Raw genomic sequence first — 24,084 nt, forward strand, 5'->3', positions numbered from 1 at the left:
ACAGTAGGAAGCATAAATTAGGAGTATCGCGACCCAGGCACTGACTAGCAAAATTCTGTCTCAAAATAACCAGTGAAAAAAGATCTGGAAAAATAGATCGGTGGTAAAGGGCCTGCCTAGCAAAACTGAAACCCTGAATTCAAACCCTAATACTACCAAAAAAGTCTCTATTTCACTATGTACTAGGTGCTGTCTCATGGAATTTATACTATTGTCATAAGAAAATTTAAAAAAAAAATATGTTCTGAAGGGTCATAAAGGGTTCAGAATAATGCCAGACTACATCACACTGATTCATTCTTTCTCAAATTCCATTGGTATTCAATTGGTCAAACCTTAATGCACCTAACTGAATCTTAATGCGTCAATTACCTATTGGGGATTTAAAGAAAAACCTTATACCATATAAATATAACTCTCATCTTCTCCTTTAGTCAATTCTTGAATATGCTACAATCTGGATAGACTCTGAATGAGAACGTTCTTTTTAAAAAAGTTAATGATTTTTCAGTATGTTCTCAAATAAAATTAAATTAAATTTTAAAAAGTTAATGATTCTTGTATACATTTAAGTAAAATCATAGTCTTTTTTTAGAGTTTGTGTTCCAAAGCTCTACTCTCGCCCCTGTGTGACTACACATCCTATTTTCCAGCCTTACAAATCTCTCCTTGTGATCTAAACAGATGAGTCTTTTCATTTACTCACTGAGTTGTTTGAGCTTGAGCCTCAGTACAAACTCCTAAGTCCAATCCAAAACATATCTCCTTTATTATGGGTTTCCCTCCTATATTCTATCTTATAAATCAAAATCTGTTCCTTCCTCTCAAAATATATCACCCCTAGATAAAAGCAATACTTTCTTCTGCTGCTTAAGTTTACATGCTCTCCTCAAAAGAAAGCTATCCCTTATCTGAATTCTTCAATGTATAAGTATAATAAAGTGGTTGTTTTATATCTCTACGTGTTATAGTAATTAATGAAATAGCCAAAGATAACTGCTTTGTTTCCAGGCTTGGTTCATGTGTGTGTGTGTGTGTGTGTGTGTGTGTGTGTGTGTGTGTGTGTGTGTGTGTGTGTGTGTGTGTGAACACACAAGCATGTGCTGATACTGGGGTTTGAACTCAGGGATGGGATGCTCTCCAATAGCTCTACCACTTGATCCACAGTTTCATTTCCAGCTTTTTGGTGGCTAATCAGAGATATGAGGCTCATGGAATTCTCTGCCCAAGCTGACTTAGAGCTGTGATCTTCAGATATCTGCCTCCTGAGTAGCCAGAATTACAGGCATGAGCTTGCCTTATTTCTGTTATGTTTTTCTTTTTTCTTTTTATTTGCCTTGTTTATTTTTAGGCTCATCTTTTTATCTGATCTTTATATTCTCTGAGCATCCTTGTCCTTTGACCTGATCAAATTGTAGCAACAGCCTGCATGCTACTCTGTCTTTCCCTTGTGCTGTAGGCATCCATCCTCAACTCTCCTACCATGGGCCCATATACTTTCACTTTGTTCTAACATTATTCTCCAATGTTCCCATTTTTAGCTTTTCTGAATCTTCTTCTAGTGAACCTGAGGATCTCATTGCTGAACAAGTCAGGGAGGGACAACATGGTAGGAAATTTTACAATGCATTATCAGAATACACATGAAATACTAGAACCCAAAAAAGATGGCATGTAAATCTTCCCAGGGAAGCTGCAGGAGCCCTCAAGCTGTCCTTGAACAACATTTAGAGGTCTGATATGCAGAAAATGAAGCAAGGACATCCAAAAGACAGGATGTAATACTGGACAAAGAACCATCATAAAACATGATGTTATTTTGGACATGACAAATAAAGCAGCCTGAAGCATAAAACTACATGATATTAAAAAAGGCTAAAAGTTAAGGCTGGAAAATCATTCCAGTGGGCCATAAGAAACTTCAAATGCCAGCAATACCATATACTTGAAGCTTCATCTTACAGGTCACAAAAGACTAAATATCAAAGGACATAATCTAAGGACTTAGCAAACATGTCAAAACTGATCTATCAAATATAACTCCAAAGGACAGTTTGAAGGGTAAAAATACTAAACAAATAGGGCTTGGATTTGCAGAGAACAGAGGGATGGCGAAGGCACTGGCTAGGGTATGTTTTTAACAGCTGTGGAAAGTAAGTTTATTTGAAAGAAAGCTAGGCATTTGGTCAGTAACCAAGTGAGTTGATGCAAGAAATGAAATCAGAGGCTGTATCTCAAGCACATGGCTTGAGCAACTTCAGAGATAATAAACATAAGGTAGAAAATATGGTATCACTTGACTGGTATAAAATTCTCAACAGTGGAAGTAACACAACAAAATGTAAAGGAAGAGGGAGTCAAGAAAGACAATTCTAACTCCCAGGAAATGACATCCAAGGTGGAAGAATTGGGAAACTGATACAGATCCAAGCAACACACACAAGGAGAGGGGTAACAATCTTCACACTGAAGGAAGGAGAATATTCATATAAAATTACCATGATTTATCTGCATCTACAATTTAACTTTTGAAAGAGTTTTGGTATATTTAAATGCAATTGCTCTAGATGTTCTACACACTCCTGACTCTTTAATCACAATAATAAAATTACTTTGAAAGAAATGTAATTCGGAAGGGATAAAAGTTGCCTTAATTTGGATTCTTTCCTTACTTCACTCCCCAATACATGAGAAACATAAAATTGCAAAGCACTCAAAGCCAGGTACATATGAAGTTAAGCGAAATGAACCCCAAGATAGGGACACAAGTGTTGTTTTTTTCTTTCTTGCTATTGTTTCTAACATATTTATAAGGTACCATATGATTATATTTGTTGCTTTGTATGTTCCTCCCCTCAGTATAACCTCTGTTTTCACTGTATTTGATGTCAGTCTAATTTGGGGAGGGGAAGGGAAAAAACAAAATGTTTAAATAGGGATACAGGTTGACCCATTGTAACAATGAGATGTACAAGACTTTATGGTGAAAAACGAACTTTAGGTGGGGGCGTGGGGTGGGGGTGGGGAGTGTAGTTGTGGAGGTGGGAGGGAAGGGATGGGGAAAACCAAAGAAGGAGGTAACAATGCTTGATAGGAAATGTACTCATTACTTTGCTCAAGTAACTGTAACCCCTCTGTACAGTATTTTTACAATAAAAAACTTATTTTTAAAAAGCTAGGTTAGCAGCAGATCACAAAAAAAAGAAAAAGAAACAGGAAAAAAGTGGTTTGGAAGGGGAAGGAACTAGGGCTGTAAAGGACAAACTGTGGATGTGGAAAGAGCTCAGTGAGGAACAAAGGGCTTCATCTTAACCACAATTGGGCCAGTTTTGTGTTTTAAAACCAGAGACTACAGGGATTAAGTGGTCATCAAGATCATCATCAGTGCAGCCAAAAATACACAGGGTAAAGTTGATAGTAGGGAAAAGGTTAGCAACTGAGAAAAACAGTTCTAGAAGGAGGGAGAGCTAGAAGCAATTTGGATAAAAGACAACATCATACCAGGAAGATAAGAGTCAAGATCACTGCAGTCATTAATGACTCTTCTCTGACAAAAGAGCCAGTTCCCAAGCACTGGTGACTGGGACCTGCACCTAGGCATATAAAAGTAAGTACTTGACTGGAAGCAAGAATCTAAATGAACTCCAAGATAGGGACCCAAGTAGGTTTTATCTTTCTTGCTTTATAATGTATTACGTGATTTTTTTAAAATTTCTTTTGTATGGTCTTCCCCCATGGTATAACCCCTGTTTTCACTGTATTTGATTCCAGTGCCATGCATCTTGTATATACAGTTTCCTAATTTGGGGAGGGGAAGGGATATAACAAAATACTTAAATAAGGACACAGGTTGGTCAATTGTAGCAATGAGATGTACAAAAAAATGAACTTTACAACCGGGGGAGGGGTGGAGGAAGGTGTTGGGACGTGGGGAGAGAAGGTATGGTATGGGAAAAACGAAAAAGTAGGTAACAATGCTCCACAGGAAATGTACTCATTACCTTTCATGTAACTATAACTCCTCTGTACAGTATATTTATAATAAAAATACATACAAAAAAAAGAATCTAGAACACCTATTTCTGGCCCCATCCTGAGAGTTTTCTGAGCTGCTAAGTCTAAACTTCAGCCTAATAATCTGCATTTGTAACAAGTTCCTAAGTAGATGATACTGCTTGTTCAGGGACCACCTTTTCATAACCACTTCTATCAGTCATTGATTCTGCTCCCTGCTTTCAAGCTGTTCTTACTGAACTGAATTTATAAGCACTCTGGAGCTTGAGCCCATCAGAATGACAGAGCCTTGGATAGAATTTGAGGTCTGTATTTTTTTAAGTTCTCTAAATGATTCAAATGTGCAGGTGAGGTTCAGAATTCTGATGCAAATAAAAGTAAAGTCAGATAGTAGCAGATGAATTCTTTGAGGATTCAGGAAAACATCTTTCTGAACTTAGGCTGCTTTCTTTTCTTTAAGCCTATAGACTTATATTCTGCAATGATGCCCAGTAGTGGTATTGATGAATTAAAGCATGATACTTACAGTCTTATTTATGCCAATGAAATATCTGGATAACATTATCCATAATAGTAAACTCTCTAGGAATGTTAAACAGGTCCTGTCCAGGTAAGAGTGAGGAGGCTGAAGGAGGGTGAATGTATTCAAACTATTTTATGCAGATATGTTTAAATGGGAAAATAAAGCATATTGAGTTAAATTGGAAAATGGGAGGATGAAGAAGAAGACTTACATAAGGGACCTCTGATCAAAGTACATTGTATACATCTATGTGCATTTTGAAATGAAATCCCTTTGTACAACTAATTGATGCTAATAAAAATTGAATATGTAGAAAATACCAGCAAATAAATGAAAAAATAGTAAACTGCCAAGATGGTTCAATTTATTGTTTGTGGGAAAAATGATTAATCTCTCAAAGTGAAAAAAAGAAAAACACTTGGCTTCTTCATCCATGATTCCAAGGTGAATTCTTGGAAACAATGATAAAACAAACAAGAGGAGAATAAAACAGACTTGTTAAGGAATGACAGAGTTCTAGGAACAGATGGCTTGTTTATTTCTGAAATAGTATGAATAATGAAATACCAACAAACACAAAGATTTTTTATGTACATTTCTTTTTAATTTTTTTAATTTAATTTTATTGTCAAGGTGATGTACAGAGGGGTTCCAGTTGGAGTTGGGGAAAACAAGTGCTTTGTAACACACTAGCCAAGAAAGATGCCTGAATATGGAGATAATGCTGTGGATATCATTAGAATTTTTTAGAGCTACTAAATAATTGATCAATTTATAAGCACTAATGTGAGATATATATTACTGGTTTGATGTTGGCTTTATTTGGCATTGTCTCTCCCCTATGAAGTATGGCTTTTTAAAAAATATTACAACATTGGTCAAGATGTATTGTATTCATAAACTGACATGGTGAATTGGAATCCCATTGTATATCGACTTGAAGACAATAAAAGAATTAAAACAAAAATATTATCAGCTGAAATTATTTTTTACTTCCTTCTTATAATCTTTAAATTATCCAGCTAACATAGGTGGAGAATATTTTAACAGAAAAACAGAAAACAATATACAAGGGATATTCATTCATTTTACTATGGCTAATTCTTTCATCAAATAATGGCTGTCCTCAACAACTTGAGAGCTCCTACAGAAGACGTATAAAGCCACTCAACAGTAATATTTATATCATGTATCACTAAAGTGTCCATGAAACACCATTTTTAATTGAAATTATAGCTCAGAGAATGCCTTTATTTTATGGAAACCTAAAAATCACATGACTGTCAATTATACATAAGTGATTTTTGGCCCTCAGAAAGAACATTTGACAGTTCACAAAGCACTGTTACTAGAAACAAGAAAGGAGCTTTGCATGCAATGATTTTTTTTAAAGGCTCTGGAGCTGGGTACTAGTGCTTCATGTCTGTAAATCTTAGCTATTCAAGAGACTGAGATCTGAGGCTTAAGGTTTGAAGACAAATTGGGCAGGAAAGTCCATGAAACTCATCTCCAATTAACCACCAAATAAAACAGCCAAAAGTGGAACTGTGGTGCAAGTGATAAAGTGCTACCTTGGGCAAAAAGCTTCTGGACAGTGCCCAGGTACTGAGTTCAAGTTCCAGGACTGGCACACACACACACACACACACACACACACACACACACACACACACACACACACAACACACACATACACACAAAACACACACACAACACAAAAACAAACTAAAAGCTAAGTTAAATTTTATCTAGCCATTATTATAAGCAAGAGACTTAAGTCATTGAGCTTTGTTATTTTATATTCATTCCTTCTTTTATGATTATTTTTTATCAGCTTACATTCTTTGTATAAGTGAGACTTTCATTGTGGCATTTCATACATGCATACAACATACATCATATGCCAATCAAACTCGGCTCCTCTACCTTCTTCTACCACATTCATCCTTATTTACCTTCTCTATTTGCTGTCTCCCTCCTGGTGGTAACCTCTCGGTCTCTTTTATTTTCCTATCATTCTTTATTTTTTTCTTAATTACCCTATATGTTTTCAGCATAGTACTTCAGATGTGCATATGTTATATTTTAATCAGAATAACACTCGGTTGCTTTCTCTTTTCTCATTCATCTAACACTCTATTGATCAAGTCTTCACTGAGATCCTTTTTGCCATCTTCATATATACTTGCTATGTATTTCAAAATTATTAATCTTTATCTTTCTTGTATTCATTCTTTTGACATACTTATTAAGAACCAATATTTTTCCAGTTGCTAAAGGCTCATATCTATAACCCTAGCTACTCAGGAGATAGAGATTGGGAAGATCTCCATTTACCCTCAATCTGTTCAAAGCCAACCTAAGCAGATGTCTGTAAGACCCCATCTTAAAATCTAGGCTTGCCATGGCTGATATCACAACTATGTTGAGAAGCATAGAAGGTAGGATTGTGGTCCAGATGATAGGTAGGACTTTAACTTCAAAAATAACCAGAGCAGGGCTGGGAAGGTGGCTCAGTGGTAGAGTGCTTGCCTTGCATGCATGAGGTCCTGACTTCAATTCTTCAGCACCACAGAAGTAGAAAAACCGGAAGTGGTGCTGTGGCTCAAGTGGTAGAGTGCTAGCCTTAAGCTGAAAAGCTGAGGGGCAGCACCTAGGCCCAAAGTTCAAGCCACACAATTGACAAAAAAATAAACAAAATAACCAAAGCTTTTGGGCTGAAGGAGCTAGGTGCCAGTGGTTGACACCTGTAATACTAGCTACTCAGGAGGCTGAGATCTGAGGATGACAGTTCAAAGCCAGCCCAGACAGGAAAGTCACTAAGACTCTTATCTCCAATAAACGACCAGAAAATAGGAAGTGGCACTGTGGCTTAAGTGGAAGAGCCCTAGCCTTGAGCTGAAGAACTGAGGGACAGCACCCAAGGCCAGAATTCAAGCCCTATGACTAATAAAAAAGGGGGGTGGGGGCACTCGAGGCAGAGTGAAAGTGAAAGAGAGCATGCCTAGCAAGTATTAATCCCTAAATTCAAACCCCAGTAATACCAGCACCCAACAAAACAAAACAAAACAAAACAGGAATAGATCAGATGACTTTACCAATGGTGGTCAAGAGTACCATTAATGAAAAAGAAACCATTATATAAACAAGAGTAGGGTGAGTAAATGGCAAAATTCCAGGCAGATGAATAAAATATCAGAAAATGCCAGCAAACAGGAGTTATCCTTACATTTCACATGATTCTAATGTATATTTTTTAATTTCAATTGTATAATTTTTTTGGGGGGGGGGGTCCGATTGTGGGGCCTGAACTCTGGGCCTGGGCATTATCCCTCAGCTCTTCAGCTCAAGGCTAGCGCTCTACCACTTGAGCCACAGCGCCACTTCCGGCTTTTTTCTTTTTGTATGTGATGCTGAGGAATCGAACCCAGGGCCTCAGGCATATAAGGCAAGCACTCTACCACTGAGCCACCTTCTCAGCCCTCAACTGTATAATTTCTAATAAACCACTTTGGCTCACATAAATGAATACATAAATTAATTTTAAGGACATTCCCAATATAAATAAACTGACTCTGTATTTCAATATAGGGTACTATTAAAAATAGTAAAGTCTTTGTCCATATATATCCTGTATTTGACAAATTAATGCATTGCTATTAGTGCATTGTTTTTCCTATTACTCCCATCAATAACTTTCACTTTGCTTATGTACCAAGACAACTAAATTTCCTAGTTTGTTTTGGTTCAGGAATGTACAGTGATTCTGGACAAAACAAAGGCATTAGAAAAACAGGAAGAAAGATTTAAGACAGTTAACTTATCAATGCAAGGGCATTACAAAGACACTGTTCTATCAGTTTTGAGCAAATCTATTTTCCTTTCAGCTTCTGTTACTTTACATGAGCTCGACATCCTGTAGCAATATTTATTTCTCTGAGGTAGAGATAGGTATACAGTGAGCTAGCTTCCTTTTCTTTAAAAATTTAAAGTAGAAAATAAACTACATAAGCACTCTGCCATTTCATGGGTTGGTTGGATTAAACTACTTTGCTTTTGAGTCAAGATTAACAATGTTGATCTTCCATTGTTTATTTAAGCAGAGGGATGTTTTCAATTCTACCAGGTTGAGTTAAAAAGCTCCTAGGATATAACACACACTATTTTTTCAGGGTGTCTGTTAGGAGACCAATCTAACACTTTGTTTCCCCCTTGCTACTTTAGCCCTTAACTGAACCTTGCAGAAAGTGTGCCAGGTTTGACAACTGTGTTCTCAAGTTGGGTTCTTACTGAAGATATCCTCCTTTGCCTCTAAGGTATGAACTCATTTATCCTCTCACACATCTTACTCAATGGGAAGCAGGGAGCTGAAGTATCTCTTTCAAATGGCAGATCCTTCCCTGGAAAGAATGATGTTTCTCCAGAGCAAGCAGATGGCCACACACCTAGAAGGTTCCCTAGAGATTCACCTCTGTCATGCAAAAATTTCTCAGATAAGTGGAAAAACCTGGTGGAAAGGGGAATGTAAGCCAAATGCAACCTATTGATGTACTTTGATCCTGAAGTCATCAAAATAGTTTGCTCCTGAAAGAATCTATTTAAAAGAGGCACTAGTGAAATTCAAAAGCTCAAAAATAAAAAATAATAATTAGGACTACGTGGAAACTTCTTAATACAACTGGCATTAGAGAATAAAGTAGCTCCCCCTTTGGATCACAGACTAGTGATATTAGCAGAGATAATTTTGTGTCCACTCTGTACTATGCGTATGATATATAAAAGCATAGGAAATAAGAAAAAAATAAGGAAAATGAAAGTGAGAATTTCCACATAACCACTTTCCAGGCCAGACTAGGTGTGAAGTGAAATAATTTAAAGAAAGAAGAGGTACATCCTGCAAACAGCTAAAGACACAGTTCTGATAGGCTCCACAATTCTGCAAAGCTACAGCTTATTTGATTTTCATTTCACTTAGCATTTCTTGGATGCCAGCCAATGTCTGGCAATGGTTTAGGCACAAGGGAAGTACACAGACTATTACAGACCCAGTTCAATTATCAGCTCCAACCATGGTAGTTATGTGGTCTTAAAGTATATTCTGTAAAGTATGGTACCAATTTCTACAAAATGAGATTATTAGCATAATGCATAGTGCATAGTAAGTACTCAATAAAATATAATCGCTGATATGATTACTGAAATCCAAATTTGTAGGCAATATGCCCTGTGCTACAGTCATGGCCTACTTGGAGATTAAAAGGAAGAAAAAGGTAGCTACAATGCAATGTGGTGGATACTTTGAGGACATAGACAACTCTAGGGCAAAAGAATAACCAAACACTGAAAGTACTCTCACCTTTCTTGTTGAGCATTCTCAAATCTTAAAGCTAGGAGATTTGTAGTGAAGGTCTAAATATAAAAAGAAAGAAAAATGTCATTGCTTTTATATATATATATATATATATATATATATATATATATATATATATATATACATATATATATATATATTACCCCAATTCATCATAATAGAGTTCTGTTTCTCCCATAACTGTTACTTCTTTCTAACATTCTAAAACAGTATGTACATATTAACTGTGTACAAGTGGCCCAGGCCTGTAACCTAGCTATTCATAAGGCTGAGATCTGAGGATTGTAGTTCTTGAGACTCTTATCCCTAATTAACCAGGAAAAAGCTGAAAATTGTGGCTCAAATGACAAAAGTCAGTCTTGAGCAAAAAAAAAAATAATAATAATAATAAGTGAAAATAAGCCCTGAGTTCAAGCCCTGGTACTGGTATACATATATACATGTACACATGTACATAATTACACACACACACACACACACACACACACACACACACACACACACACATATTATGTGTCCTTCCACTGGTATACTTGGCCTAAAGTAGTTTAATGACTTGTTAATTGAATAAATATATGAAAGAATGAACTGATAAGATCTGTGTTTCAATAATGGATATCTTCAAAATCTGAAATGCATAGGAAAACAAAGATCTGGCAAAAATTACTTGAATTCGAAAGAATAAATCCTAATCTATAATTCCTACTTTGCTAAAATCTAACTCAAAAATGACTTCAAAATAGATATCTTGGCTCTGAGTACAGAATACACTAGAAACAACAGAGCTTTATTAATTTTTCTTATACTTTATTCAAGCATTCAAAAAAGTGTCCTAAGTAAATTCTGAATAGTCCTACATCCCCACTCTGAGTTCTGGCCCTGAAACATGATATGATATAGCTGGGCCATGTTTCTTCCAATAGCTCCAACCATGGGAGCATTCTGCAGAACCCACCCAGGGAAGAGTCAGGGCTCTTGTGATTCTACAGCAGAAAGGATGGCTTATGTTCCTAACCACAATTTGTGTTCACTTTCTCATAGATACCCTGTCCTAAATGTATGGTTTTCATTAGAGCAATACTGCATCGTTTGCTGAAGATGAGTCATATAGATTGTAGGAGTTACTTTAGAAGCCTGTACCTTTGTGCAGCCCTTTCAATGGAGAGATCTTGTTTAATATCCAAAACTAGTTAGCTTCTAAATATGTCTCTGAATACAACCTATTTGTAAACTGATATTGCCAATTATTTAAACTGCAATATTTAAATGTCCTAGGATCCCTGAAACAATACAGGTAACAAGAACAAGTATTTGCTTATCTCATGAGGTTTAAACCTAGCCTTCAAAATATGACATCATGAGCCAGTGTAATAGACAGTAAAATGACATAACCCAAAATCTAAGTATGAATGCCCAGATATTTGTCTTAATGGAAACTCACTGGATTTTTCCCCACCTCATTCAGAGGTTCTCTTTCTGCTTTGTGTGTGTATTTAGCTGAAACTCTTTTTAACTCCTTTTCCCCAAGAAAGAAAATAAGCTCAGTGAACACAGGATTTTCCTGCCCATGTAGCAGAGAAGGTGGAGGTTATCAGAAACCAGGGGTGTCCCAAGCCAGTACTCTTAGCTACATGGAGACTGACATTTTTGGGATAGTGATTTGAGGCCAGCATGGGGCAGAAAAGTCCAGGAGAATCTCCTTTGTCCATGAAAATCTAGATGCAGCAGTGAGGGCTTGCTATCCTTGCTTTTAAGAAGCAAGACATTGGTGGACTTCACTGCAGATGTGCCTAGACAGGAGACAAAACTCAATTTGAAAAACAACCAACAAAAATCTGGGCTGGAGGCATGGATCAGTGCAGTGTAAGAGCACCTGCTTATGAATCTTGATTGCCTATGTGCAATTAACTTAGAAAACACTGTTCCTAGCAGAGACAAATCCTCTGGGCAAAATCAAGTCACAACAACCTCCTTCTGCTCAGTCCCTTCCACTTTTTCCATAGATCATCTTCCTCTCTAACTAGAATATATTAAAATTCATATTTTGAGGTGTAGCTTTAGCTTTACAAAATTGTTTTATGAAAATAACTTCTCATCAACATAATGAAGTCTTCCTTGGAGAGAAAGTCATGACATTGATTTCCTTTGTCCCCTTTTCACAGCAGATGGTACCCTGTCAGTCAGGGCTAGGTTGTGAGCCTCCACATCTTGTATATACAGCAATACTACTGCCTACATGCAATAAGGAAAATGTCTGAGAACAAAGACCAGGGTGCTCAATAAATACTAGTTATTACTGAAGCTGCTCACACAATTACTGTCATTGTCATTGGCTTATAAAGTAGCATGAAATAGTAAGATCTACAGATTTTTTAGTAGAAGAAAGTGTTTTATGACTAGATTGGTCATTTTGTCATCCTTTCCTTAGAACTCCTTTAATTTAAAAAAGCTGGTTTGCAGATTAGTTCATAAATATAAAACATATTGTTAATAAGAGCATATTTTAATTGCTCACCATGGTCCCTGCTTTGAACTAGATATACAAGTTGGCTCATTTAGTCCTTTCAAAAATGGTGAAATGTATGTTTAATGAGCCTCGTTTCTCAGATGAGAAAACCAAGTTCAGTAAAATTAACTTGTTCAGTTATTTAGTTAGTTAAGTGGATCAGGAGAATGGAATCAGGACTGGAAGAAGGTAACATTTCCTTCTGGGAACATAGACACAACTGCTAGAATCATAAATCTACTGGCCACTTTAGCAGATAACCCCAAATTAAAATCTCACTTGTCATAATTTTATACACTCAGGTTTAATATGTCCCAAGAAGCTTGCAAACCATGTCCAATATGATCTGAAAATTAACCAAAATATAGCTCAGTTACTACAAAACAGCTTCCTATCTCAAATGCTTGAATGTTCCAGTAATGTTCTTATGCCCAATAAACTCAGACTACAAATCTCTGCTTAGCCCTCTGCCATCTCCAATAACTAATTATCAATGATCAAGAAGGCAGCTGCTACCCACTGAAAGCAACTCTGTTAGCTACTGGGGTTAGGCCTATGAGAAATGCAAAAACCCATAAGCTAATTCATCACCTAAAGAAGCTTAAAAATTATCTAGAAGTATCTACATATGTAAATCATAAAATAAGTGATCCAGATTAATACAAATGAAATTCACAGGCGAGTTTCCCTGTGGCTAACATAGCTATAAAATGCTTCATATAAGAAGTCAGATTTGGCTGGGCTCTAAAACAATTACTTTAAAAGAAATCAATGTTCAATCTAGATAGCAAGCAAAGGGAGAGCCAATCCTGTAACTCCCAGTTTCTCATAGTTTCTAACAGAATCCACTGTAAATAAGTCTTCAAATAGACTTTAAATTCATGAAAGAAAAACAAATATGGAGGACAGAATGGCCAATCATAGTCCTGTCCCACAAGTGTGGTTATTGTGGAGAAGTTTCTTGCAAAGTGCTAATGAAGACATGACTCTGTGACAATAAGAGCTAGTTGTACCTCCACACTATGTTTCAATAACAATCTGACTGCCTACCATTCCTAGACATTGATTTTGAGTAGACAGGAAAGAAAACTGAAGTTTCATTAGTAGGCTTTTTGTACTACACACACAAAATAAACCCTAAAGTCTGTTGATGGATGCAACAACCTTACCCATAACTTAATAAAGAAGAAATTAAGACTAGGAGAAGTCATGCATTTGCCTAAACATTAAATGTAATTACACACATGATGGATGAACTATGAATATAAAAGTCTTGAAGAATTTCATGTGAAAATAAAATCTTAGTAGTTAATGAGAAATGAAAGGATTATATCTTTATCACTTCAAAATTGGGGAAAAATTCTTAAACAAGCTACTTAACATCACAAAGAGAGGAATAAAAATCTCATCTATTTTAAAATTTAAACATAATATTTTCTCCCAAAGACACCATAAAAATAAAAGATTACAACTGGGTGAAGATCATCAAAATGCTGTTATAAGAAGAAGGAAAAGAAGTCTTTGGCATCCAGAATATATTAAAAACTCTTTCAAACCACTCAGTAAAAGTAAGTAACAGGAAGGCAGTAAAGAATGTGTATAAAAACACAATCTGCAAAAGCCAAAATTTTAGTAAAGTGAAGGAAAAATTTGCAAACATTACTAGCAGTCAGGGAACAACAAAGTAAAACTACAATGATATATTCTCTCTCATCTATAAGATTAGCAAACAAAAAATAAGGTGTTGGAAGTATTGGCAAGGATGTGGAACAAAAGTGCATCTTATAAATTGCTAGTAAGAATACAAATAGCTACAATCATTTTTGGTAATTTGGTGTCATCAGTTAAGGATACCACTCTCCTACAATCCTCTCCTAAGAACACACCTTAAGGAATTCTTTATTAACACAAGTAATGTGCATATGAATATTCACAAAAGCCTCTCAGGAAACAACCTAAACATCCTTTGACAAAAACTTGAGATAGTAATCATAATATAGTTGTATGATGTGATGTAGAGGTAAAAATAAAATTTTGAACAAAGAACATAAAATAAAGAAAACACACTGAAATTCAGAAAAATGACAAAAGATGTAATCCATATATTGAGTAGTTGTGAGAAAAAAGAATGCTTAAAGAGAGAGAGAACATTGGAATTACCAACATACTCACGTTATCACATCTATTTCATAATCTCGGCAATAGGTACATAGGTGTTTGTTATCAATATTATTTAATTTTCTGTACAACCAAAATACAACACAAAGATTAAAAAATAATCTAATATTACTTGAAAATATTTCTAAATATTTTCAGTGGTTCAACCTTTTTTAGAGCAGTTTTCAACAATTTAGGCTATATTATGGGAATCTGAGATTAAATGTCTGCTTCTTTTTAAAATTTATTATCTTTCAGTAGTTGCACAAAGGGGTTTCAGTACAACATATCAATTTATGAGTACAATGCATCTTGATCAATGTCACCCTTTCTATTATTCTCCTCCAACTCTCTCAACCCCACTCATCCCTTCCAGCTCTATAAATCCAAGAGTCCCTTTCTTTCAGTCATCTACTTTGTAAATCCTTGAGTAGCTTCCATCAACTCTAACATTCTTGTACAATCAGTATACCGTCTGTAGTACGTCTCCATCTTACTCAATTGAATTCATTTCCAGGTCTAATTAAAATTCACTAGGGGAACTAAAGGACTAACTACCAGACCAGTAACAGGCCAAATTCATTTACATCTCCATGTCTTTGTAAATGTTTTACCTTACCTAAAGGTGTCCCTTGTTCCTATTTCTATCTAATCCTTACCATTCCATAACGAGCCTATATATTTCCCTCCTTATTCTCCCTCCCTCTACTTTTTGTTTGGGGTGTGTGTGTGTGTGTGTGTGTGTGTGTGTGTGTGTGTGTGTGTGTGTGTGTGTGTGTGTGTGTGTGTGTGTGTCTGTCTGTCTGTGTGTGTGTGTGTCTGTGTCTGTGTGTCTGTGTGTGTGTGTGTCTGTGTCTGTGTGTCTGTGTGTCTGTGTGTCTGTGTGTCTGTGTCTGTGTAGAGGTGGGAACTGAACTCAGGGCTTTGTACATGCTAGGTAAGTGCTCTACCTATGAAGTACAGTCTAGCTCTAAGACTTTCCTCTTTAGGAAATATTTTGCAATGATCACATTTTTATTAATTCCACCATTCCAGAAAAGTTCAAAATAAATATGATTGGTCCCATATATTCGAGTATTTACTTTTACATATTTTTACTTAGTTTTATCCTAGAACACAATGTACTAATTATTTCCCATAACTTAATCATACCTTTTTCATTACCTTTTAAGATGCCCAATAGTTGAACTGTCTTAAACTTCTATATTCTCCAAGGTAATGAATACCCAGGAAATAATATATTTTTGTTTATACATACATAAAATATACATTATACCAAATACTATATAGCTACCATCAAGATACTTTAGAAATCTTATGACCCAAGAAAAATGCTTTAAATTATCCACAAAATACACATAAATCTTGAGCAATTACTTCATAGCACAGTTTATGAAAAATATGGACCATGGCCACATTGAGTCTCACCTTTCTTCACAGACAACTCAAGGCTCAGTAGACCAAGCAACTCAGAGCAGGATACAACAGCAGGCTAGAGCAGGCAGGAAGCTGGCTCATCTTCTCCTACCTCCCACATATCCCAGAAGCAGAGAATCGATGCAGAAATACACTCAACATCTAACCAGAAACTAGTTGTGTGTGTGTGTGTGTGTGTGTGTGTGTGTGTGTGTGTGTGTGTGCAAGTGCACACATGTGCATATGTGCTGATACTGGCACTTGAACTAGGAGCCAGAATGCTCTTCATCAGCTTTTTTGCCCAAGGCTGTGCCTATTACTTGAGTCACAGCTGTACTTGACTTCCAGGTTTTGGGTGGTTAATTGTAGATACGAGTGTCATAGACTTTCTGGCTTGAACTAATTGTAATCCTCGGATCTCAGCCTTCTGAGTAGCTAGGATTGTAAGCATGAGCCTCTAATGCTTGGAAGAAACTAGAATTTTAAAAAAAATCACAGAAAAACCTTGAAGACTGTGATTCCTTAGTATCTGAAACATACGATCCTCAGTAACTCCTGTAAATAAGAGCCACCCCATATAGGATGTAATTAAGTGCCTAAAGAAAAAAAGCAGCCTCAAGCAAGGCTACTTCTCTCCCTCCACTTCTCTCCTTCCCAGTAAATTCATCTCTCATCCTCTCATTGGATTCATTCCTCAACAGACATTTGCTTCCTTTCATTTGCAAACTGCATACCAGCCAGTGTCTTTGCTATCCCTTGACCTCCTAATCTCCAGGAAATAGAAGGCACTTAGATAGAAAATGAAATGAAACTATGTATCAGATTTAGTGAAGGCAAAAAAGAAGTGCCTAGTTTCTAAGGTAATGGACAGGAAAAAGAGGGTAAGTCTTAAAAAGTGGGAGAAATGGGAGTGGAATAGGAAACTATCGATATGATTATTTTGAAAAAAGGGAAGAAAAAGAAAGGAAAGACTTTTTTCTATAATACTCATTTTATTTCAGAATCCTCTATTCATACTTAGAAAATCCTTAGCATGATATTTTGTCCATTTGGGGATCAGCTCTGTGCCTTCTAGGTATTATGCAAGTATGCATAGGGCCAAAGGATACAGAGTTTGACCCTGCAAGGAGAGCCATGAAAAAGCCAAGGAATGCTCTCCTCAGAGTTTTGGTCCTAACAGTTGGAACACAGATCAACATCCACTCAACTTCTCATTCCTTCATTCCTTCATTAACTCAGCCAATGTTTATTGATCACTTATAAAGTGTCAGGTACTATGTGAGGCATTAGTGATATCTGATGAACATGCCCTACATTTAGTTCTTGATTTCATGGTAGAGAAGGTAGTTAGACCATCACAAGACAACACATCCTTATTTACTGTAAAAGATCCATGAAAAGATAATAAAATGCTAAAACTGTATTCAACCGTGGAGCAGCACTAATTAAATGACTTTTCAGTTGCAGTCTAGGAAAGAAGAAACAATATAAGAAATAATGTTCCATGGAAAGGGGAAAAGGACCTTTTATTCTCCCTCACAATGACTACAGAATCAAGTGAGTCTCATCTGAATTTCTCAGGAAATTCACACATGAATTTCCAAATGTGTCACTGTTTCAAGATTCCCCTGTGACCCTTCCACCATTCTAAATGGGGAAGCTGCATCTGTATTTGAAAGAATGAGACAGTTACCCTGCCTTCTGGGTTAATGTTTGCAGGAAAATAGCTTTGAAGGAAGTGATGTGCCTTGCTTTCTTGTGAGTATACTGTGATGAATCATATCAAAGACTAGTTGTTTGCAAAGTCTCAGACAAGATCAAAATGCCATTTTCTTCTGAAACTGCAGCCTATGTTTTGTAAAGAAATCCCAGCCTGATATCTAGCAGAAAATTTTCTAGTCCGGAAATAGATTTCCCACTGAGCATCCACTGAAATTGAAACCAAGAAAGAAAGGGTCTCCAGGGAAAGGGTATAATCAAGAGGTTAGAGTGAGGGTTAATGCCAGTCTGCCTATCACATACATACTCATAAATGCTTGCCAGTAGTAGAATTAACAGGGAAGTTACTCTAGCAGATGTTTTCAAATTAGCCAAAACCGTGTCACAGAGTAAGGAAGAAAGCTGGAAATATGCCCAGAGAGACCTTCCCCCAAGCTGCCTGAGGGAGCCCTTTAAATGTCTGAACCTCCTGATAGAGATTCAGATCCAAGGTTGGGGAGATAAGTAAGGCAAAACAGCATTCTTCCTTCTCTGATTGCTTATCCATGGCTTCTACAAGCCCCCATTCTGCTGAATACTAAGGAAAATCTAGTAATATTGGACAAAGCCAAGTTGCACGCTTTTAAGGCTCACAGTCATGTTCTTGCTTCCAAATCTGATAAGAAGACATTGAACAAGAAAAATCGTCAGTGACAACCAATGAGCAAATATGAGTGAGTGTAAAAATGAATGGTTTAGTTTCTGGCAAATTCTAGGAAGAAGGAGGAGGGTTCTCAACCTCATCATCTATTCAGAGCACTGATCCCTAGTTTGCAACCAAACATAAACAGGCAATCATGTCCCAGAAATGTTCTCTTCTTAACTACTTATCAAATGAGGCTTCCTGGATGTGAGCTAGTTTTCCAGCTAAGTGGATTATTACTTGTTATAAAGTGGACCTTACCATGTATAGGAGGAAGAAATAATAAACACCAACCAGGTCAACAAAGGATAAAAATATCCCAAGTTTGTCACTCATATAATAGACATCTGGCTCCTACTACTTAGAATAGAATGAAGGGTGTAAAAGTGTTAGGTCAAAGACTTCATGCAACATCAGCCCTTATGCAGAATCAGAAGCAGAGGCCATCCAAGGGTAATCTTTCATCTTTTTAATTATTTTATATCCACACCATCTTTTCTTGTTCTTGGCCACTAGTTTTGTTCTGTTTGGCCATATGTTATAGGGTTATAGAGAAAGGAGCAGCAAATGTATATTGTCATGTTAAATACATATGTATTGGAATAAAAGGGCTTGGTAAAGTACTGGCTCATATATACAACCACCTATCTGTGGATATTGTCAGAAGGCTATTTCTGCAACCTACTTGGGGTATGAGAAAGTTTTAGAACTTCTTAGGAACACATTTGGCAATTTCTGGTAAACCACACATCTAAGCAAAGTCACCTTCATCAACCTATGATAAGAACTAAACTACTAATTTTCTATGATAAGAATTTTTTTAAGGAAGTGGTTCAGGGTTAATTGCAGTTATGCTTGTCTTGGAAAATGGAGAACTATAACTAGTTAAGAGTCTTCTGGAAAAGAAGATCGTACAAGAGACAATGGGGTACATTGGAATCTTCAAGAGTCCATGCAACACAAAGATTTTTCTAGAAGGTTAGCAAAGGGAATTCAGGTGATAGTATTTCTTTAAAATAAAAAAGAATGTATACATGGCCAACCTAGACCCAGGTTATAACTATGGCAGGTAGGTAGTCAGCTTTCCTGATTTAATAGTGTTCTTTTAACAGGGGGAAACCTCATTTAAGAGGAAATACACTGAAGGACTTACAACTAGATTGTTTCCTTAATTTAAGAAGGAAAGTAAGTGTGGTTTCTACAGAGATGACATCATGAAAATCTTTCAATTGGATGTTTCCTAAGGAAAAACAAACAATTCCTGTTCCTCTAGTAATAATAATCATGAAGGTGGCATCATATGAGTTTGAGTTAGCCATAGAAGGTCCACTATAGAAATGTATATTAGCTATCACAATAATATTCTTTTTTAATTTGAATTTTACTATGTAAAATCAAACTGAATTCTAAGAAATATGTAATACTAAGAAATATGTAGTACTTCTCTCAAAATATAGTTGAAATCTACCCACCTCTAAATAAGTAGTTTGTAAAACATGTTCTCCTCTTAAAATCAATCTAAATGGCTACAATTTAAATGTACAAAGGTGTACACCACACACAGGGTCAAAGTACATGTTAATTCTGTCTCCAAATTTAACTCAACATAGCATTTAAACTTAGGATAATCTAGAATGCAGAACTTCACAGTTAGGTTTGGGATATTTCGCTATATGGGCTACACAAAATTTTGGGAGGAAAGACTTGTTTCCTTTTGCTCTGAATAACATTAATATGATAAATCAAGTTTTTATTGTGTTCTTAACATGAAGTCTTGACAAAAAAATTGATCCTGAGGGAGAAATTAAATGTTATATATCATAACAAGGCTCCCCAGCGAATATTCATATATCTGTGAATCCCCTAAAGCAAGTTGAAGAACTTGGTCAGAAAACTACATCAAAAATTTTAAAGTATACATTAACTAGCTTATTTTTCAAGTAATTCCATCACTAATATTTTAGATAAATGATTTTATATGTTGTTAACTGTGGAATCATAGAGAAATGACGATAGCTGTAATTTAAAAAAACACTCCACAGTTGCCAGAGCATTAAAGATTTTCTCATCTAAAGTGTGTAATGTTTTCTCATAAGTCAGGAAAAAAAATCACAGAATTGTAGGTCTAGAACTAGGAGTTGAGCAGTGACCTTATTTAAATGGACCTTCCAAAGCCAAATTAAATTAAGAAGAAAGATTTCTATCTACCTTACCCCATGCTGAAGTATGAATTTTCTGGGATAAATTCCATGCATATTACATAGATATATTTAACATTTCTTTATATATTGAATTTTCTTTTTAAAAATTTAAGCAAAGACAATTATTCTATTTGGCACTGGATGAACTACAGCCCTTGTAGTATTTCTTGCCATTTCATGTCATTTTTAGAATAAACACGGAACTGTTGGAATAAAAAAGAATGCTTTAAGTAACAAGAATGAAAAGAAATTTTCGTATGCAAAAATGACCTAGGTCAATAGACACTTGCTTCCTAAAACTGAGATTGTGCTATAAATAACAATTCCAAAGAAAAGCCTTTTGACTTCCAAAAAGAACAGCTCTTTTCTGGTTAAATAATGATATGATAATTTGCAAGGTGTTTGCCTTGGGTTTTAAAACCTCATTCTTACTTTTAAGCATGCCTCAATCCAGTGTCTAAGTCCACAGAAGATTGATTCATCACCATTTTCTACCAAGCCATTCATGAAGCGCATCAAAGCTCAAGAGCTATCTTTAATTGTTACTTTTATTATACATCTTCCCTCCTTGTAATTCCATAACTTCTCCTGCTGTGCCAGGAGGCAGGGATCATCCACCTCCCACATCCTCTATCTCCTTGGGTCTGTGGCACAAGAGACACAAGAGACACCCGGAGTAAAGAATCTCCTGGATCCATCCATAGAAGATGTCACACACACACACACACACACACAGACACACACACACACACACACACACACACACACACACACACGCATCCCTGTCCTCGCTGTCTGGCCTTCTCCAGCCCCTTCCCCTCTGCATGCCGGTCCTTCTGAAAGACAAAATTCCGCAGCGCACCAGGCCACGAGGGGGGCCAACCCGAGCCGCCAGGGGCAGAACCGCTCCGGGCACAGTCCCCTCAGTGTCTCCCGTCGCGGGCACCCTGGCCGCGGGCCGCCCCTTCCACAGTCTCCCGGGCTACACAGAGAAGCGGGAACTGCTCGCCTTCAGCAGGTCGGGATTGCAGGGTCTTCACGGTAGCTCGGCCCACGGAGGGTCCTCCCCGCTGCTGCAGCCGGACCCCTCTCTTCACCAAAGTGCAATCTGTTCTCTCACCATTCCCGAGGAGAGACCTAGGCTCCAGCCCCCCCTCATTCACCTCATTCAGTTCGCTGAAGACTGGCTCTCATCGCCCTCCACGCGATGCGATCAGCCCGCACTTGGCCTCCGCCACCGGCGGCGGGGCGAGTCTCCTGCGACCGCCCGCTCGCACCGCGTTCCCTCTGCTTCCTCTCTCCGATCTCCGCATCTCTGTCTTTGTGTCTCTGCTTTTCTCTCACACACAGAAGGGGAGGGATCTCTCCACACACACACGCGCACACACACGCACACACACAATGCCAAAATGTCACCCCCCACGGCAAGTGCAACAACTTGCTTTGCAAAAGACCCAGAAGCCTGTGGAGAAGTCGCCTGCAGTGCACAGCGTCCCTCTCCTTCCCGGCGGGGTGTTTCTGAGCGAAAGGGGGGTGTGGATTTGTCCAGAAGAGATTATGGGGACTGGGGAACCCGTGTGTCCCCTCTTTTTCTCCTTCAGGGACCCTGTCGTAATTAGAAACCGGTCCCTTCCCTCCCCGGGCTCCCCGGAGGACACCTGCGAGGACCGCATGCCTGGAGAAGGGCACGCGCTCCCCCCAACCCCCCGAGATCCTGGAGTCCCCACGGGGCCCGGGAGGACACCCCGACAGGGGCCGGGTGAAGTGAGGGCGAGAGCCAGTGGAGAGAGAGCCCGGCCCGCGGTCCCGCAGCCGCGGTCCCTCGGCGGCGACCTCCCGGCGAGCAGGAGCCACCCAGCGCGCGGCCGCCGCGACGCGCACGCCCCAGCCCCGCGGCGCAGCCCGGCTTTACCTTCCCGCTGCCCGCAGTCCGATCGTCGCTGGCTGCATCCGTCGGTCGGTCCCAGTAGTCTCGGAGGGAGGACGGGAGGAAGTGGACCCCGAGGTGGGGACAGCTGTCAGCGAGGTAACGGGAAGGACTCGGGGTAGGAGCCGCGGCGGCCGCTCGCGCTGCCGCGCGTCTGGCCGTTTCCCCTGGGCGGAAGGTGCCGGCGAGGCCGTGTCCCCGGAATTGAGGCTCCGGGAGCGCAGCGCTCGCTTCGGTGGCGAAGGCTGAGCGCCGGGACGCGGCGAGCTGGGGCGGCGAGGCTGCGCTGGTCACCCGCCCATGGGCGCATGTTAATACGGAGGGGAGGAGGAGTCCCGCGCTTCCTCCGCCCAACCACCCGAGCCGGCGGGCTGGCGGGCGGGTGACAGCCGCGGCCCGGAGCCAGACTCTCCCACCCGCCTCAGCTACTACGGTACGGCCACTCGCCCTGGCAGCGGCCCAGGCACGTGCGCCGAGGCCGCGGGGAGGCGCCCTCTCCCGGAGCGCGCGGCCGGCGCCACCCCGAGGGGAAGCCTAGCAGCGGAGGGGCCGGGCCGCGAGGCTGCCACCCGCTCGTGGGCGTGGCATCGGCCCCGGGCGCAGCGTAGCGTCGGTGGAGAATTAAACCTGCACCCCGCGCGCCCGCCGAGCCTGCCAACCTGGATGCTGAGGAAGAGAATGGAACTCTGCGCACTTCTCAGCACGGAAGAGGAAGTTGTTGGGCCAAGGGTCTGGCAACCTCTCCTCTCCATCCCCACCGTCCAGAGAATGTGTTGGGGGGAGGGGGGAGAATCACCGGGGAGGAGAGGGGGTAGGAAAGTTAGGATCATGCATCACAGTGAACCAGCACCAGTGACCCAGCAACCAGTACTCTTCAACAGCTCTTCGTGGCAGTCTCAGTTTCCTCAGGGAGTTGTGTGGGTTCGTTTGCCCGATCTAGTTCATCTTAGGTTCATTTGGCCTAAGACAATTAGAAGAAAGTGCTTCTCTTTTTGTCCTCCTCTGACCTTGGTAAACTCCTCCTTATCTGCCACAAGGACACAGAAAGCCAGGCCCCTTCCCAGAGATGGCTTATCGCATCTCTACCAGCTCTGAACGGAGAGTGGATTCAGGTTGCTTCACAGCGCCTAATATCCGGTGTGGATAGACAACTGAGAGGTGCATCAGAGGCAAACAAGTGAATCAATTAAGTGTGTCCGTCCTACTCGCCTAAGTATTAACTCAAGTGTTGAATATTACGTTGAGTATTAACACTTAAAATAATGGTGTTTAATCACCGTCGTTCTGTTTTCCTCCATCCAAAAAAGCAATGACATTTTTATGAAGGAAAAAAAAAGCTTTTGTTCTATACCTCACAAGGAGTACATTATGCTGAAAAGTATGTAATCTTCTTTATGTAACTGTACCCATAACGTTATAGCATAAGATTTAGCATCTATTTTATGTGCTATCTAATTATAAATATTAATAGAATATCCCCCTTTCAAAAGAAAACATTGCTCTAAAAATGAGTAGAAGTGAAAAAAGGTTTCCTTACAATTGTGACTCAGATAAATAATCCCTTTCTA

The 24,084-nt window shown here is 38.9% G+C and overlaps 1 protein-coding gene across 10 annotated transcripts in view; it reads right to left on the reverse strand.

The window, feature by feature from the left end:
- The window catches only part of Dlgap1 (DLG associated protein 1), an 882,629-nt gene extending 859,724 nt beyond the window's left edge, over positions 1-22,905 (reverse strand). For 8 of the 10 annotated variants that reach the window (XM_070029508.1, XM_070029507.1, XM_070029511.1 and 5 more), the window contains exon 1: positions 22,502-22,904. The gene's annotated coding sequence lies outside the window, so the exon portion shown is untranslated. Of the gene's footprint in view, positions 1-21,752; positions 21,880-22,501 lie in introns of those variants that run through there. The other 2 variants (XM_070029510.1, XM_070029506.1) reach the window with 2 other exon arrangements.
- Positions 22,906-24,084: the final 1,179 nt, after the last annotated feature.

Source organism: Dipodomys merriami, unplaced genomic scaffold (genome assembly GCF_024711535.1).
Source record: "Dipodomys merriami isolate MVZ:Mamm:240054 unplaced genomic scaffold, mDipMer1.0.p SCAF_2, whole genome shotgun sequence".
Lineage (NCBI taxonomy): Eukaryota > Metazoa > Chordata > Mammalia > Rodentia > Heteromyidae > Dipodomys > Dipodomys merriami.